Source organism: Leucopleurus acutus (genome assembly GCF_964270905.1).
Source record: "Leucopleurus acutus genome assembly, chromosome: 15".
Lineage (NCBI taxonomy): Eukaryota > Metazoa > Chordata > Mammalia > Artiodactyla > Delphinidae > Leucopleurus > Leucopleurus acutus.
In genome coordinates this window covers 68918224-68936470 of record NC_139157.1, presented here as the reverse complement: position 1 = coordinate 68936470, position 18247 = coordinate 68918224, and the positions used below count along the sequence as shown (strand labels likewise).

The following is an 18247-nucleotide window of genomic DNA, read 5'->3' as shown; positions in this document are numbered from 1 at the left end:
TTTTTTTAATTAATTATTTATTTATTTATTTTAACATCTTTATTAGAGTATAATTGCTCCACAATGGTGTTTCAGCCTCTGCTCTATAACAAAGTGAATTACCCACACACAGATGCATGTCCCCACATCTCCTCCCTCCCGCATCTCCCTCCCTCACACCCTCCCTATGCCACCCCTCTAGGTGGTCACAAAGCACCAAGCTAATCTCCCTGTGCTATGTGGCTGCTTCCCACTAGCTATCTATTTTACGTTTGGTAATGTATATATGTCCATGCCACTCTCTCACTTTGTTCCAGCTTACCCTTTCCCCTCTTCGTATCCTCAAGCCCATTCTCTAGTAGGTCTGCATCTTTATTCCTGCCTAGCCCCTAGGTTCTTCTGACCATTTTCTTTTTTTGTTTTTGATTCCATATATATGTGTTAACATATGATATTTGTTTTGCTCTTTCTGACTTACTTCACTCTGTATGACAGATTCTAGGTCCATCCACCTCAATACAAATAGCTCAGTTTCGTTTCTTTTTATGGCTGAGTAATATTCCATTGTATATATGTGCCACATCTTCTTTATCCATTCATCTGTTGATGGACACTTAGGTTGCTTCCATGTCCTGGCTATTGTAAATAGAGCTGCAGTGAACATTTTGGTACATGACTCTTTTTGAATTATGGTTTTCTCAGGGTATATACCGAGTAGTGGGAATGCTGGGTCATATGGTACTTCTATTTTTAGTTTTTTAAGGAACCTCCATACTGTTGTCCATAGTGGCTGTATCAATTTACATTCCCACCAACAGTGCAAGAGGGTTCCCTTTTCTACACACCCTCTCCAGCATTTATTGTTTGTAGATTTTTTGATGATGGCCATTCTAACCGGTGTGAGATGATATCTCATTGTAGTATTGATTTGCATTTCTCTAATGATTAATGATGTTGAGCATTTCATGTATTTGTTGGCAGTCTGTATATCTTCTTTGGAGAAATGTCTATTTAGGTCTACTGCCCATTTTTGGGTTGGGTTGTTTGTTTTTTTTGATATTGAGCTGCATGAGCTGCTTGTAAATTTTGGAAATTAATCCTTTGTCAGTTGCTTCATTTGCAAATATTTTCTCCCATTCTGAGGGTTGTCTTTTCGTCTTGTTTATGGTTTCCTTTGCTGTGCAAAAGCTTTTAAGTTTCATTAGGTCCCATTTGTTTATTTTTGTTTTTATTTCCATTTCTGTAGGAGGTGGGTCAAAAAGGATCTTGCTATGATTTGTGTCATAGAGTGTTCTGCCTATGTTTTCCTCTAAGAGTTTTATAGTGTCTGGCCTTACATTTAGGTCTTTAATCCATTTTGAGTTTATTTTTGTGTATGGTGTTAGGGAGTGTTCTAATTTCATTCTTTTACATGTACCTGTCCAGTTTTCCCAGCACCACTTATTGATGAGGGTGTCTTTTCTCCGTTGTATATTCTTGCCTCCTTTATCAAAGATAAGGTGACACTATGTGCGTGGGTTTATCTCTGGGCTTTCTATCCTGTTCCATTGATCTTTATTTCTGTTTTTGTGCCAGTACCATACTGTCTTGATTATGGTAGCTCTGTAGTATAGTCTGAAGTCAGGGAGCCTGATTCCTCCAGCTCCATTTTTCTTTCTCAACATTGCTTTGGCTATTCGGGGGTCTTTCGTGTTTCCATACAAATTGTGAACATTTTTGTTCTAGTTCTGTGGAAAATGCTAGTGGTAGTTTCATAGGGATTGCATTGAATATGTAGATTGCTTTGGGTAGTAGAGTCATTTTCACAATATTGATTCTTCCAATCCAAGAACATGGTATATCTCTCCATTTATTTGTATCATCTTTAATTTCTTTCATCAGTGTCTTATAATTTTCTGCATACAGGTCTTTTGTCTCCTTCGGTAGGTTTATTCCTAGATATTTTATTCTTTTAGTTGCAGTAGTAATTGGGAGTGTGTTCTTAATTTCACTTTCATATTTTTCATCATTATTGTATAGAAATGCAATAGATTTCTGTGCATTAATTTTGTATCCTGCTACTCTACCAAATTCGTTGATTAGCTCTAGTAGTTCTCTGGTAACATCTTTAGGATTCTCTATGTATAGTATCATGTCATCTGCAAACCGTGACAGGTTTACTTCTTCTTTTCCCATTTGGATTCCTTTTATTTCTTTTTCTTCTCTGAATACTGTGGCTAAAACTTCCAAAACTAGGTTGAATAATAGTGGTGAGAGTGCACAACCTTGTCTTGTTCCTGATCTTAGTGGAAATGGTTTCAGTTTTTCACCATTGAGGACGATTTTGGCTGTGGATTTGTCATATATGGCCTTTATTATGTTGAGGAAAGTTCCCTATATGCCTACTTTCTGCAGAGTTTTTATCATAAATGGGTGTTGAATTTGGTCGAAAGCTTTCTCTGCATCTATTGTGATAATCATACGGTTTTTCTCCTTCAATTTGTTGATATGGTGTATCATGTTGATTGATTTGCATATATTGAAGAATCCTTGCATTCCTGGAATAAACCCCACTTGATCATAATGTATGATCCTTTTAATGTGCTGTTGGATTCTGTTTGCTAGTATTTTTTTGAGGATTTTTGCATCTATGTTCATCTGTGATATTGGCCTGTAGTTTTCTTTCTTTGTGACATCTTTGTCTGTTTTTGGTATCAGGGTGATGGTGGCCTCGTAGAATGAGTTTGGGAGTGTTCCTCCCTCTGCTACATTTTGGAAGAGTTTGATGAACGATAGATGTTAGCTCTTCTCTAAATGTTTGATCAAATTCGCCTGTGACGCGATCTGGTCCTGGGCTTTTGTTTGTTGGAAGATTTTTAATCAGAGTTTCGATTTCAGTGCTTGTGATTGGTCTGTTCATATTTTCTATTTCTTCCTGATTCAGTCTCAGAAGGTTGTGAATTTCTAAGAATTTGTCCATTTCTTCCAAGTTTACCATTTTATTGGCATAGAGTTGCTTGTAGTAATCTCTCATGATCCTTTGTATTTCTGCAGTGTCAGTTGTTACGTCTCCTTTTTCATTTCTAATTCTATTGATTTGAGTCTTCTCCTTTTTTTTCTTGATAAGTCTGGCTAATGGTTTATCAATTTTGTTTATCTTCTCAAGGAACCAGCTTTTAGTTTTATTGATCTTTGCTATCGTTTCCTTCATTTCTTTTTCATTTATTTCTGATCTGATCTTTATGATTTCTTTCCTTCTGCTAACTCTGGGGGTTTTTTGTTCTGCTTTCTCTAATTGCTTTAAGTGTAAGGTTAGGTTGTTTATTTGAGGTGTTTCTTGTTTCTTAAGGTAGGCTTGTATAGCTATAAACTTCCCTCTTAGAACTGCTTTTGCTGACTCCCATAGATTTTGGGTCGTTGTGTTTTCATTGTGATTTGTTTCTAGGTAGTTTTTCATTTGATTTCTTCAGTGATCTCTTGGTTATTAAGTAGTGTGTTGTTTAGCCTCCATGTGTTTGTATTTCTTACAGATTTTTTCCTGTAATTGATATCTAGTCTCATTGCGTTGTAGTCGGAAAAGACACTTGATACAATTTCAATTTTCTTAAATTTACCAAGGCTTGAATTGTGACCCAAGATATGATCTATCCTGGAGAATGTTCCATGAGCACTTGAGAAGAATGTGTATTCTGTTCTTTTTGGATAGAATGTCCTATAAATATCAATTAAGTCCATCTTGTTTAATGTATCATTTAAAGCTTGTGTTTCCTTATTTATGTCATTTTGGATGATCTGTCCATTGGTGAAAGTGGGGTGTTAAAGTCCCCTACTATGATTGTGTTACTGTTGATTTCCCCTTTTATGGCTGTTAGCATTTGCCTTATGTATTCAGGTGCTCCTATGTTGGGTGCATAAATATTTACAATTCTTTTTTTTTTTTTTCTATACGCGGGCCTCTCACTGTTATGGCCTCTCCCGTTACGGAGCACAGGCTCTGGACGCGCAGGTCAGCGTCCATGGCTCACGGGCCCAGCCGCTCTGTGGCATGTGGGATCTTCCCGGACCGGGGCATGAACCCGTGTCCCCTGTATCGGCAGGCGGACTCTCAACCACTGCGCCACCAGGGAAGCCCTACAATTCTTATATCTTCTTCTTGGATTATCCCTTGATCATTTTGTAGTGTCCTTCTTTGTCTTTTGTAATAGTCTTTGTTTTAAAGTCTATTTTGTCTGATATGAGAATTGCTACTCCAGCTTTCTTTTGATTTCCATTTACATGGAATACCTTTTAACATCCCCTCACTTTCAGTCTGTATGTGTCCCTAGGTCTGAAGTGGGTCACTTGTAGACAGCATATATATGGGTCTTGTTTTTTTTTTTTTTTTTTTGTGGTACACGGGCCTCCTACTGCTGTGGCCTCTCCCGCCGCGGAGCACAGGCTCCAGACGCGCAGGCTCAGTGGCCATGGCTCACGGGCCCAGCCGCTCTGTGGCATGCGGGATCCTCCCGGACCAGGGCATGAACCCGTGTCCCCTGCATCAGCAGGCAGACTCTCAACCACTGCACAACCAGGAAAGCCCTGGGTCTCGTTTTTGTATCCATTCAGCCAGTCTGTGTCTTTTGGTGCGAGCATTTAATCCATTTACATTTAAGGTAATTATCGATATGTATGTTCCTATTATCATTTTCTTAATTGCTTTGGGTTTATTATTGTAGGTCTTTTCCTTTTCTTGTGTTTCCTGCCTAGAGAAGTTCCTTTAGCATTTGGTGTAAAGCTGGTTTGGTGGTGCTGAATTCTCTTAGCTTTTGCTTGTCTGTAAACGTTTTAATTTCTCCATCAAATCTGAATGAGATCCTTGCTGGGTAGAGTAATCTTGATTGTAGGTTTTTGTCTTTCATCACTTTAAATATGTCCTACCACTCCCTTCTGGCTTACAGAGTATCTGCTGAAAGTTCAGCTGTTAACCTTATGGGGATTCCCTTATGTGTTACATGTTGTTTTTCCCTTGCTGCTTTTAATATTTGCTCTTTGTATTTAATTTTTTATAGTTTGATTAATATGTGTCTTGGCGTGTTTCTCCTTGTATTTATCCTGTATGGGACTCTCTGTGCTTCCTGGACTTGATTAACTATTTCCTTTTCCATTAGGGAAGTTTTCCACTATAATCTCTTTAAATATTTTCTTAGTCCCTTTCCTTTTCTCTTCTTCTTCTGGGACCCCTATAATTCGAATGTTGGTGCATTTAATGTTGTCCCAGAGGTCTCTGAGACTGTCCTCAATTCTTTTCATTCTTTTTTCTTTATTATTTTCTGCAGTAGTTATTTCCACTATTTTATCTTCCAGGTCACTTATCTGTTCTTCTGCCTCAGTTATTCTGCTATTGATCCCTTCTAGAGAATTTTTAGTTTCATTTATTGTGTTGTTCATCTCTGTTTGTTTGATCTTTAGTTCTTCTAGGTCCTTGTTAAACGTTTCTTGTATTTTCTCCATTCTATTTCCAAGATTTTGCATCATCTTTACTATCATTATTCTGAATTCTTTTTCAGATAGACTGCCTATTTCCTCTTCATTTGTTAGGTCTGGTGGGTTTTTATCTTGCTCCTTCTTCTGCTGTGTGTTTCTCTGTCTTCTCATTTTGCTTAACTTACTGTGTTTGGGGTCTTCTTTTCTCAGGCTGCATGTTCGTAGTTTCCATTGTTTTTGGTGTCTTTTCCCAGTGGCTAGGGTTGGTTCAGTGGGTTGTGTAGGCTTCCTGCTGGAGGGGACTAGTGCCTGTGTTCTGGTGGATGAGGCTGGATCTTGTCTTTCTGGTGGGTAGGTCTACGTCTGGTGGTGTGTTTTGGGGTGTCTGTGACCTTATTATGATTTTAGGCAGCCTCTCTGCTAATGGATGGGGTTTTTTTCCTTCATGTCTTGCTAGTTGTTTGGCATAGGTTGTCTGCTCTGTAGCTTGCTGGTCATTGAGTGGAGCTGGGTCTTAGCACTGAGATGGAGTTCTCTGGGAGATATTTGCCATTTGATATTATGTGGAGCTGGGAGGTCTCTTGTGGACCAGTGTCCTTAACTTGGCTCTCCCACCTCAGTGGCAGAGCCCTGACGCCTGGCTGGAGCACCAAGAGCCTGTCCTCCACACGGCTCAGAATAAAAGGGAGAAAAAAAAGAAAGAAAGAGGAAGATACAATAAAATAAAATAATATTATCAAACTAAAAAATAATTATTAAGAAAAAAAAGTTTAATAAAATAAAAAACGGTCAGACAGAACCCTAGGACAAATGGTAAAAGCAGAGCTATACAGACAAAATCACACACAGAAGCATACACATACACACTCACAAAAAGAGGAAAGGGGAAAAAATATATATATCGTTGCTCCCAAAGTCCACCTCCTCAATTTGGGATGATTCGTTCTCGATTCAGATATTCCACAGGTGCAAGTACATCAGGTTGATTGTGGAGCTTTAATCCACTGCTCCTGAGGCTGCTGGGAGGGATTTCCCTTACTCTTCTTTGTTCTCAGAGCTCCCGGGGCTCAGCTTTGGATTTGGCCCCGCTTCTGCCTGTAGGTCGCCTGAGGGCGTCTCTTCTTCGCTCAGACAGGACGGGGTTAAAGGAGCAGCTGATTCGGGGACTCTGGCTCACTCAGGCCAGGGAGAGGGAGGGGTACGGATGTGGGGCGAGCCCGCGGTGGCAGAGGCCAGCGTGATGTTGCACCAGCCTGCGGCGCGTCGTGCGTTCTCCCGGGGAATTTGTCCCTGGATCACGGGACCCTGGCGGTGGTGGGCTGCACAGGCTCCCTGGAGGGGAGGTGTGGAGAGTGACCTGTGCTTGCACACAGGCTTCTTGGTGGCTGCAGCAGCAGCCTTAGCATCCCATGCCCGTCCCTGGGGTCCGCGCTGATAGCTGTGGCTCGTGCCCGTCTCTGGAGCTCCTTTAAGTGGCCCTCTTAATCCCCTATCCTCGCGCACCAGGAAGCAAAGAGACAAGAAGTCTCTTGTCTCTTCGGCAGCTTCAGACTTTTTCCCGGGCTCCCTCCTGGCTAGCCGTGGCTCACTAGCCCCCTTCAGGCTGTGTTCACGCAGCCAACCCCAGTCCTCTCACTGCAATCTTACCTCCGAAGCCCGAGCCTCAGCTCGCAGGCCCCGCCCACCCCGGCGGGTGAGCAGACAAGCCTCTTGGTCTGGTGAGTGCTGGTTGGCACCGATCCTCTGTGTGGGAATCTCTCCACTTTGCCCTCGGCACCCCTGTTGCTGCGCTCTCTTCGTGGCTCTGAAGCTTCCCCCCTCTGCCACCAGCAGTCTCTGCCCACGAAGGAGCTTCCAGTGTGTGGAAACCTTTCCTCCTTCACAGCTCCTTCCCACGGGTGCAGGTCCGGTCCCTATTCTTTGTCTCTGTTTTTTCTTTTTTCTTTTACCCTACCCAGGTACGTGGGGAGTTTCTTGCCTTTTGGGAGGTCTGAGGTCTTCTGCCAGCATTCAGTAGTTGTTCCATAGGAGTTGTTCCACATGTAGATGTATTTCTGATGTATTTGTGGGGAGGAAGGTGATCTCCACGTCTTACTCTTCTGCCATCTTGAAGCTCCTCCCATTAGGTAGTGTTCTAATTGCATTCTTTTATATGTAGCTGTCCAGTTTTCCCAGCACCACTTATTGAAGAGGTTGTCTTTTCTCCATTGTATGTTCTTGCCTCCTTTGTCATTAATTAGGTACCCATATGTGTATGGGTTTATCTCTGGGCATTCTATCCTATAACATTGAGCTGTGTTTCTGTTTTTGTGCCAGTACCATACTGTCTTGATTACTGTAGGTTTGTGGTATAGTTTGAAGTCGGGTTAGTCGGTATAGTTTGAAGCCTGATTCCTCCAACTCTGGTTTTCTTTCTCAAGATGGCTTTGGCTATTTGGGGTCTTTTGTGTTTCCAAACAAATTGTAAAATTTTTTGTTATAATTCTGTGAAGAATGCCATTGGTAATTTGATAGGGATTGCATTGAATCTGTAGATTGCTTTGGGTCGTATAGTCATTTTCACAATATTGATTCTTCCAATCCAAGAACATGGTATATTTCTCCATCTGTTTATGTCATCCTCGATTTCTTTCATCAGTGTTTTATAGTTTTCTGAGTGCAAGTCTTTTGCCTCCTTAGGCAGGTTTATTCCTAGGTATTTTATCCTTTTTGTTGAAATGGTAAATGGGAGTGTGTCCTTAATTTCTCTTTCTGATTTTTCATTGTTGGTGTATAGGAATCCCAGAGATTTCTGTGCATTAATTTTGTATCCTGCAACCTTACCAAATTCATTGATTAGTTCTAGTAGCTTTGTAGTGGCATCTTTAGGATTTTCTATGTATAGTATCATGTCATCTGCAAATAGTGACAGTTTTACTTCTTCTTTTCCAATTTGTATTCCTTTTTTTTTTCTTTTTCTTCTCTGATTGCTGTGGCTAGGACTTCCAAAACTATGCTGAATAAGAGTGGTGGGAGTGGACATCGTTGTCTTGTTCCTGATCTTAGTGGAAATGCTTTCAGTTTTTCACTATTGAGTGTGATGCTTGCTCTGGGTTTGTCATATATGGCCTTTACTATGTTGAAGTATGTTCCCTCTATGCCCATTTTCTGGAGAGTTTTTTTTTTTTTTTTTTTTTTTTTTTTTGCCGTACGCGGGCCTCTCACTGTTGTGGCCTCTCCCGTCACGGAGCACAGGCTCCAGACACGCAGGCCCAGCGGCCATGGCTCACGGGCCCAGCCGCTCCGTGGCACGTGGGATCTTCCCAGACCGGGGCATGAACCCGTGTCCCCTGCATCAGCAGGCAGACTCTCACCCACTGCGCCACCAGGAAAGCCCTCTGGAGAGTTTTTTGTCATAAATCGGTGTTGAATTTTGTCAAAAGCTTTTCCTGCATCTACTGAGATGATCATATAGTTTTTATTCTTCATTTTGTTGTTATGGTGTATCACATTGTTGACTTGTGTATATTGAAGAATTCTTGCATCCCTGGGATAAATCCCACTTGATCATGGTATATGATCCTTTTAATGTGCTGTTGGATTCTGTCTGCTAGTATTTTATTCAGGATTTTTACATCTATGTTCATCAGTGATATTGGTCTATAATGTCTATTTTTGTGATATCTTTTTCTGGTTTTGGTATCAGGGTGGTGGTGGCTTTGTAGAATGAATTTGGGAGTATTTCTCCCTCTGCAGTATTTTGGAAGAGTTTGAGAAGGATTGGTGTTAGTTCTTCTCTATATGTTTGATATAATTCGCCTGTGAAGGCATCTGGTCCTGGACTTTTGTTTGTTGCAACATTTTAAATTATGGCTTCAATTTCATTACTTGTGATAGGTCGGTTTATATTTCTAATTCTTCCTGGTTCAGTATTGGAAAATTGTACCTTTCCAAGAATTTGTCCATTTCTTCATGGTTGTTCGTTTTATTGGCATGTAGTTGTTTGTAGTAGTCTCTTATAATCCTTTGTATTTCTGCAGTGTCAGATGTGATTTTTCCTTTTTCATTTCTAATTTTTTTGATTTGCCTCCTCTCCCTTTTTTTTCTTGGTGAGTCTGGCTAAGGGTTTATCAATTTTGTTTATCTTCTCAAAGAACCAGCTTTTAGTTTTATTGATCTTTGCTACTGTTTCTTTGTTTCTATTTATTTCTGCTCTGATCTTTATGATTTCTTTCCTTCTACTGACTTTGGGTTTTCTTTGTTCTTCTTTCTCGAGTTGTTTTAAGTGTAGGCTTAGATTGTTTATTTGAGATTTTTCTTGTTTCTTGAGGTGAGATTGAATTGCTATAAACTTCCCTCTTAAAACTGCTTTTGCTGCATCCCATAGGTTTTGGGTTGTCGTGTTTTCATTGTCATTTGTTTCTATGTATTTTTAAATTTCTTTCTTCAGTGATCTCTTGGTTATTTAGTAGCACACTGTTTAACCTCTGTGTATTTGTGTTTTTTACAGTTTTTTTCCTGTAATTGATTTCCAATCTCATAGCCTCATGGTCAGAAAAGATCCTTAATATGGTTTCAATTTTCTTAAGTTTTCCGAGGCTTGATTTGTGACCCAAGATGTGATCTATCCTGGAGAATGTTCCATGTGCACTTGAGAAGAAAGTGTAATCTGCCACTTTGGGGTGGAATGTTCTATAAATATCAATTAAATCTATCTGATCTATTGTGTCATTTAAAGCTTGTGGGGTTTTATTTATTTTCTGTTTGGATGATCTGTCCATTGGTGTAAGTAGGGTGTTAAAAGTCCCCTACTATTATTGTGTTAATCTCGATTCCTTCTTTCATGGTTGTTAACATTTGCCTTGTGTATTGAGGTGCTCCTATGTTGGGTGCATAAACATTTTTAATTGTTATATCTTCTTCTTGGGTTGATCCTTTGATCATTATGTGGTGTCCCTCCTTATCTCTGGTAACAGTCTTTATTTTAAAGTCTATTTTGTCTTATATGAGTATTGCCACTCCAGCTTTCTTTTGATTTCCATTTGCATGGAATATCTTTTTCCATCCCTTCACTTTCAGTCTGTATGTGTCCCTAGGTCTGAAGTGGGTCTCTTGTAGACAGCATATATATGGGTCTTGTTTTTGTATCCATTCAGCTAGTCTGTGTCTTTTGGTTGGGACATTTAATCCATTTACAGTCAAGGTTATTATCGATATTTATGTTCCTATTACCATTTTCTAAATTGTTTTGGATTTGTTTTTGTGGGTCTTTTTCTTCTCTTGTACTTCCCGCTTAGAGAAGTTTCTTTAGCATTTGTAAAGCTGGTTTGGTGGTGCTGAATTCTCTTAGCTTCTGCTTGTCTGAAAAGCTTTTGACTTCTCCATTGAATCTGAATGAGATCCTTGCTGGGTAGAGTAATCTTGGTTGTAGGTTTTTCTCTTTCATCACTTTAAGTATATCCTGCCACTCCCTTTTGGCCTGCAGAGTTTCCACTGAAAAATCACCTGATAACCTTATGGGGATTCCTTTGTATGTTATTTTTTGGTTTTCCCTGGCTGCGTTTAATATTTTTTCTTTGAATTTAATTTTTGTTAGTTTGATTAATATGTGTGTTTATGTGTTTTTCCTAGGTTTTATCCTGTATGGGACTCTCTGTGCTTCGTAGACTTGGGTGACTGTTTCCTTTCCCATGTTGGGGAAGTCTTCCACTATAATGTCTTCAAATATTTTCTCAGACCCTTTCTTTTTCTCTGTTTGTTCTGGGGCCCCTATAATTCAAATGTTGGTGCATTTAGTGTTGTCCCAGAGGTCTCTGAGATTGTCTTCAATTCTCTTCATTCTTTTTTCTTTATTCTGCTTCTTGGCAGTTATTTCTACCATTCTGTCTTCCAGCTCACTTACTCTTTCTTCTGCCTCAGTTATTCTGTTATTGATTCCTTCTAGTGTATTTTTCATTTCAGTTATTGTGTTGTTCCTCTCTGTTTGTTTGTTCTTTAGTTCTTCTAGATCTTTGATAAACATTTCTTGTATTTTCTCAATCTGTGCTTCCATTCTATTTCCAAGATTCTGGATCATCTTTATTATCATTACTCTGAATTGTTTTTCACGTAGATTGCCTATTTCCTCTTCGTTTATTTGGTCTTGTAGGTTTTTACCTTGCTCCTTCATCTGTGACATATATTTTTGCCGTTTCATTTTTTTTCCTTTATGAGTGGGATTGTGTTCCTGTTTTACTGGTTGTTTGACTTGAGGCTTCCAGCACTGCAGTCTGTAGGCTATTGGGTAGAGCTGGGTCTTGGTGCTGAGATGAGGACCTCCATGAGACCTCACTCTGATGAATATTCCCTGGGGTCTGAGGTTCTCTGTTAGTCCAGTGGTTCAGACTCAGAGCTCCTACCGCAGGACCTTTGGCCTGACCCCGGGCTCACAAACCCAGATCCCACAAGCTGTGTAGGGTGGCAAAAAAAAAAAAAAAAAAGTAAAAAGTAAAATTAGACTAGGAAACTAGCAGATATGTTAGAAAGAATGTAAAAATAAAAATATAGATGAATCAACAACTGTAAGGTACCTCAGTACCACAATAGTAAAAAAGAGGAGGAGGAAAAAGAAAAAAAAAAGGTGGGGGGGAGGCTGTGGCTGTGGAGGGCAAGACCTAAGCAAGGGCGAGGTTTAGGCAGTGGGTAGGGCCAATGCTCAGGACCCACAGGGCTGGAAAAGCCCTGGGGGCTGTGGGAGGTGGGGCTTAGGCTCAAGGAACATAAGGGGCCCAGGCGTGACCCCCACCCCTGGTCTCAGAGGGCAGGGGACCTCACCTGGGAGCCCAGCAGGCTTCCTGGGCTTGAGTGGGCAGGGCAAACACCCTCCTCTCCTCTCCTGCTCCTACAGTCTGTGGTCTGGGAGGGCCCCTCCCGCCTGCCTCTCCTCATCTCCCTGGCCTCCCTCCTATGCCCCCAGGACCAATGTGGCCGGCGGGGAGGGGTGGGCCTTGGTGGGCAGGGGACCAGCCTGGGAGCTCAGCAGGCTCCCCGTGCCTGAGTGGGTGGGGCAATCACCCTCCACTCCTCTCCTGCTCCTCCTGGATGGTCCCTCCTGCCTGCCTCTCCTGATCTCCCTGGCCTCAGGAGCGCCAATCCTGTCTGGCCTCCACTTCTGCTCCCTGCTCAGTCCCCCTACATCCTACTGGTTCACTTTGGGGTTCCTCCCGTCTTCTTGGGCATCAGAGTCCCCCACCAGTGTCAGGCAGGTGCCCTAGTTGTGGGGAGATGCTAACTCTACATCTTCCCACACTGCCATCTTGACTCCGCTGGGTGCTGAGATATATATTTTTAAACGCTGGGATATATATTTTTAGATATATATTTTTAAATGCTGGGATATATATTTTTAGATTCTGTTCTGCTCTATTCTGTCCCAGGAGTCTATTTGTGTATCTCTAGGTCAATAGCGTTTGATATCTATTAGGTCAAGTCCTCCCTTACTAGTCTCTCTTTTTTTTCCAAAATATGTATTTTTTTGATTTGGAGCATTTATTCTTTCATTAAAATGTTTAAATCATTTTATTCAATTTTCCAATTCTCCCTTACCATAACATTCCTTTGGAATTCTATTTAGGATTGCATCAAATGCATTTATTAATTTTGTGAGAATTGACATTTTCTGATATTGTTTTTCAAGCCAATAAAAAGGTATTCATTTCCATTTTTTCCAACGTTATTTAACTCCCTGACCCTTGATCTCTGCCAATAAGATGAGACCTTTAAAATACTTTTGCTTCCTCCTTCAGTTCATCCTCAACCCTAGATGACACCTTGGAATATGTTTTAATTTTTCTAAAAAAATAAATATTTTTATTTTTAGACTATTATTAGCACTTACCTTGCCGTATTCATTCATACGTTCAACTAAACATTTACTGAGAACCTATGCTATGCACAGTTTAAGGCACTAGGGGTATATCAAGCCAAAAAACCCACAAAACTCTGCTGTCAGAATTTATGTATGGGGAGACAGATACTAGACAAAATAAATGAGTAAGTTATATACTATACAGCATAGTATTTAACACTTTTAATAGGTGATAAATGTTATGAAGAAAACCAGAGCATGAATATAGGATGGAAGGTCACAGCACTGAGCAGAGAGTGCATTAAAATGTTAAATAGTGTGATCAGGGAAGGTCTGAAGGAGAATGTGGCACTGGAGAAAAAACTTGAAAGATGTGAGAGAGAGAGCCATGTGGATGTCTGAAGAAAGCCAATCCAGGCAGAGGGACAAATAAGAATACACTGAGGAGGGATCATGCCCAACCTATTCAGGAACAACAGAGAGATGAGAGTGATGGAGATGGAGTAGAGGGGTGGGGTGGTCAGAATATTAGGAGATGAGGTCTTAGAGATTACAGGAGTTAGGTCACATAGGACCTTGCTACCTATTACAAAGACTTCAACTTGTTTATGGCTGAGCAGTGTTACTCAAACATAAAGAAGAATGAAGTATTGCCATTTGCAGCAACATGGATGGACCTAGAGACTACCATATTAAGTGAAGTAAGTCAGACAGAAAAAACAAATACCATATGATATCACTTATACGTAGAATCTAAATATGACGCAAATGAACTTATGTACGAAACAGAAACAGACTCACAGACATAGAGAACATATTTGTGGTTGCCAAGGGAGAGGGGGCTGGGGGAGGATGAATTGGGAGTTTTGGATTAGCAGATGCAAACTATTATATATAGCATGGCTAAACAATAAGGTCCTACTATATAGCACAGGGAAATATACTGTGATACATCATAATGGAAAAAATATAAAAATGTATATATGTGGAATCTAGAAAAATGGTGTAGATGATCTTATTTGCAAAGAAGAAATAGAGACACAGACATAGAGAACAAACGTATGGATACCAAGGGGGAAGGGGTGGGAGGATGAGATGAATTGGGGGATTGGGATTGACATATATACACTACTACGTATAAAATGGATAACTAATGAGAACCTACTGTATAGCACAGGGAACTCTACTCAGTGCTCTGTGGTGACCTAAATGGGAAGGAAATCCAAAAAAGAGGGAATATATGTATACATATGGCTTATTCACTTTGCTGGACAGCAGAAATTGACACAGCAGTGTAAAGAAACTATACTCCAATTAAAAAAAGAATATATATATGTATATATATAACTGAATCACTTTGCTGTACAGTAGAAATGAACACAACATTGTAAATCAACTATACTTCAATAAAATAAATTTTTAAAAAACCCATTTGAAAAAAAAGACTTCAACTTTCACTCTCAGAGAAATGGAATAAACCCTTGGACAGTTCTTAAAAAGAGCACCATGTTCTGAGTTAATGCGTCAACAGAATGATCAGACTGACTGCTTTGTTAAGAGTAAAGTGGAAAAGAACAAGATGAGTTAGGAAACTGTAGGAATAATCTAAGCAAGAAATAATGGTCTTATGGACCAGGGGACTAGTGGTGACAAGTGGTCAAAAAAGGTTATATTTTTAAGATAGTAGAGCCAATAGGAGTTGCTGAGGGATTAGATATGGGGTGTATGAGAAAGAAAGAGGTCAAGGATAACTTTAAGGATTTTTGCCTGAGCAACTGGAAAGATTGAATTCCATTAACTGAGACAGAACATCACCAGAGGAACCAGGTGGGGTGGGGAGTAGAGGTAGTGAATAAGGAGTTTGACTTTTGACATGGCTATTAGACTTCCAAGTAGCTGAGACAGAGTTGGATGCACCAGATTGGTATTCAGGAGAGAGAGCCAGACTGGAGATCTACATTTAGGAGGTGTTAGTGTATGATTGGTATTTGAAAGTATGTACCTGGGTAGCATTATCAATGGGGAGATAATGAAAAGAAGAAACCCAAGGATTTTACCAAAGTGAAAAGATGAAGATAGGAGGAGCCAGCAAAAGAAAACAGAGAAAAAATGGCTAGTGAGGTAGGAAGAAAACCAGGAGAATGTGGTATCTTGTAAGCCAAATGAAGAAAGTATTTCTAGAATAGGGGATGATCAACTCTGCCAAATGCTGCTGATGAGACAAGATGAAGGTATCAGTATAATTGCCCAGTGAAGTAAGCAACATGTGGAGGTCATTGCTGACCTCAAGAAGAGAAGCTTTTGTCATGTGGATGACGTAAAAGAAGGTTTAAAAATTTAAATACCACAAACTTTTGGATAGCATCTAAAAAAGGAAGTGATAAATTTATTAAAATTGGCATTATATTTACACTTGGATTGTTAACTATAATTTTATTTCTTTATCTCAATTTTTTTCATTGTCAATTAGCAAGAGATAAAAGGCATCTTCATCTCATATTGAACACTTTGTGGTTCTCAGTAGGTGTTTGTTGAATAAGTAGGTATGCATTTCTCATTCTAACACTAACTAGCAAGGGATACCCTCATTGAGTCAGCATACTCACAGAATGACAGGAGTCAAGACCACCAATGGTCTCCTTAAATGAAAAAAGTATTCTTTTACAGTAGTACCTACAAGATCTCAGTTGATGGCTGTACTAAATGGTAAAGTGAAATAACAATAATTCTAGTCCAGAGTCCTAACCCCAACTTAAATAATATTTGAAAGTTCCTAGTTAGGCCGTGAAGGGGAAAAAAATGTCACCTATAACAGATGGCTCTACTATATGCCATTTAATCAAAGAACCAACTGTCCTTTAAAGCTTGGTTTTCAAAATTGATCTATATATTTAAAATATAAGTAGCAGGAGAAATAATAGCCCAGGGAAACAATGCAATCCATTTTTTTTTAAAACTGGCTTCATTCACTTTATTTTTCTCATAGAAAATTAAGTGGTGGTTACAGCTAGAGCCTGGGTCCTCTGCACGGAAACTCTGGTGTGGGTCTTTACAGGATGGTCGATGAATTCCTGATACAGAGACTTGGCGAACACCGTCTATTTCCAGAGATCAGGAGTGAGATAACTGTAGGTCTTGGAAATGGCACCAAAAGTGGTCTTGGCGAAGTTGCCCAGGATGGCAGCGCAGCCCCTGGCAGAGGTGTAGCAGTTGTCAATTCCAGCCATCATCAGTAGCTTCTTGGGCACAGGGGCTGAGATGATTCCAGTGCCCCTGGGGGCAGGGATGAGGCACACCAGCATAGAGCCAGTGGCCAGTCACCTTGCAAGGGACAGTACAGGGCTTGCCAATCTTGTTCCCCCAGTATACTTGCCACACGGGGACGATGGAGAGCTTGTCCAGAATGATGGCCCCACTGATAGCAATGGCTACCTCCTTAGAACACTTGACACCCAAACCAACATGTCTGTTGTAATCCCTGATGGTGACAAATGCCTTGAACCTGGTCCGCTGGCCAGCACATGTCTGCTTTTGCACAGACATGAGCTTCAAAACCTCATCCTTGAAGGACGCCCCCAAGAAAATGTCAATGATCTCAGATTCCTTGATGGGCAGAGAGAAGAGGTAGATCTCCTCCAGGGACTAGATCTTCATGTCCTTGACCAGGCGGCCTAGCTTGGTGACAGGGAGCCACTTCTTGTCCTTGGCCTTGCCTCTGTGAGCTCTGTGGCCTCGGCCCTGGCCCCGGCCCCGACCACAACCCTGGCCCTGGCCCCAGACATCGCTGCCGAAGCCTCTGTGGAAGCCACCACGGCCTCCCATTCCAGGGCCCCCAGGGCCTCTGGGCCCTCCCACAGCACCGGCATCATCCGCCATTTGGTGTTTTTACAGAAAAGGTTTTGGTAAAAAGTGTCTTCATGTGAGAACTGCATATTAGATAGAGATCAAACATGAAAGAAAAAGAGGCAGAAGAAAATATTGTAAGAGATAATATTTATAGTTCCACTTCAGTGGACTTGGTGAATAAAGAAGCAACTGTGGGTGTGGAGTCAAGATGGCAGACTAGGAGGACATGGAATTCACATCTCCTCACAATGAGGGCACATACCAGGCACCGGTGGGGGACCGCGGACACCTAAGGGGATGGGAGGAACCCCCAGTGACCGGGTAGGACGTGGGGCATGAGGGGAGTGAGGGGGGAGGAGAAGTGGAGGTGAGATAGGACTGGCACCCCTCAGGGACAGCTGGGGGAAGGGAAGGGATCCCACGCCCAAAGGGGGAAATTGGGGGACCATTGGGAGGGCAGAGGATCAAAAAGGAGCGTGGCCAGGCTTCCCCTGCCCACTTGGGCCCCCAAGAACCTGCTGAGATCCCAGGCCTGATCCTCTGCCCACCTAGGCCCCCTCTAGCTGCGCAGGTCCTGAGGGAGTGGGAGGGAGGGAAGGGGGAGCAAAAGTAAAGGCCGGACCTCCGGGACCGGCACCCCTGAGGGGTGCCTGGGGGAGGGGAGGAGTTTCTACACCCAGCGGGACCCACCCATGGTTAGGGGTCTAGCGGCGACGGGGGAGACCCTGGGGGACACGATGGGGAGGGGCGCGAAGGAAGGGAAGGGAACGTGGCCAGTGCTTTCCCTGTCCACTTAGGCATGGGGGAGCCTGTTGGGCTCCCAGGCCTAATCCTCTGCCCTCGGAGCCTCCCTCCTGCTGCACAGAACCCAAGCCCCGCCCCTGCACTCCCACCCAGGGTCACACCTCTACACTTGGAGACCCCCTCCAACGCGCTGGGCCTAAACACCACCCACACACCCTCACTCAGGGCGTTACCTCCAAACTCCAGAACTCCACACTCCAGAGGCCCTCCTTTCAAGGTGCTGCCTCACCCCTTCTATGCAGGTCCTAAGCAGAGGCACTGCCCATGCTTGAATGTCACCCTGCCTAGGCCCTGCCCCATGCTCAAACATCACCCCCCGACCTGCCTAGGTCCTGCCCCACCCTAAACACT

The 18247-nt window shown here is 41.9% G+C and overlaps 1 pseudogene across 1 annotated transcript; it reads right to left on the bottom strand.

Annotated features, from left to right (window-relative positions):
* Positions 1-16236: 16236 nt before the first annotated feature.
* On the bottom strand, positions 16237-17122 carry LOC309971977 (small ribosomal subunit protein uS5-like; annotated as a pseudogene). The gene has a single exon. The product of its transcript is annotated as a small ribosomal subunit protein uS5-like (transcript).
* Between the last annotated feature and the right edge of the window lie 1125 nt (positions 17123-18247).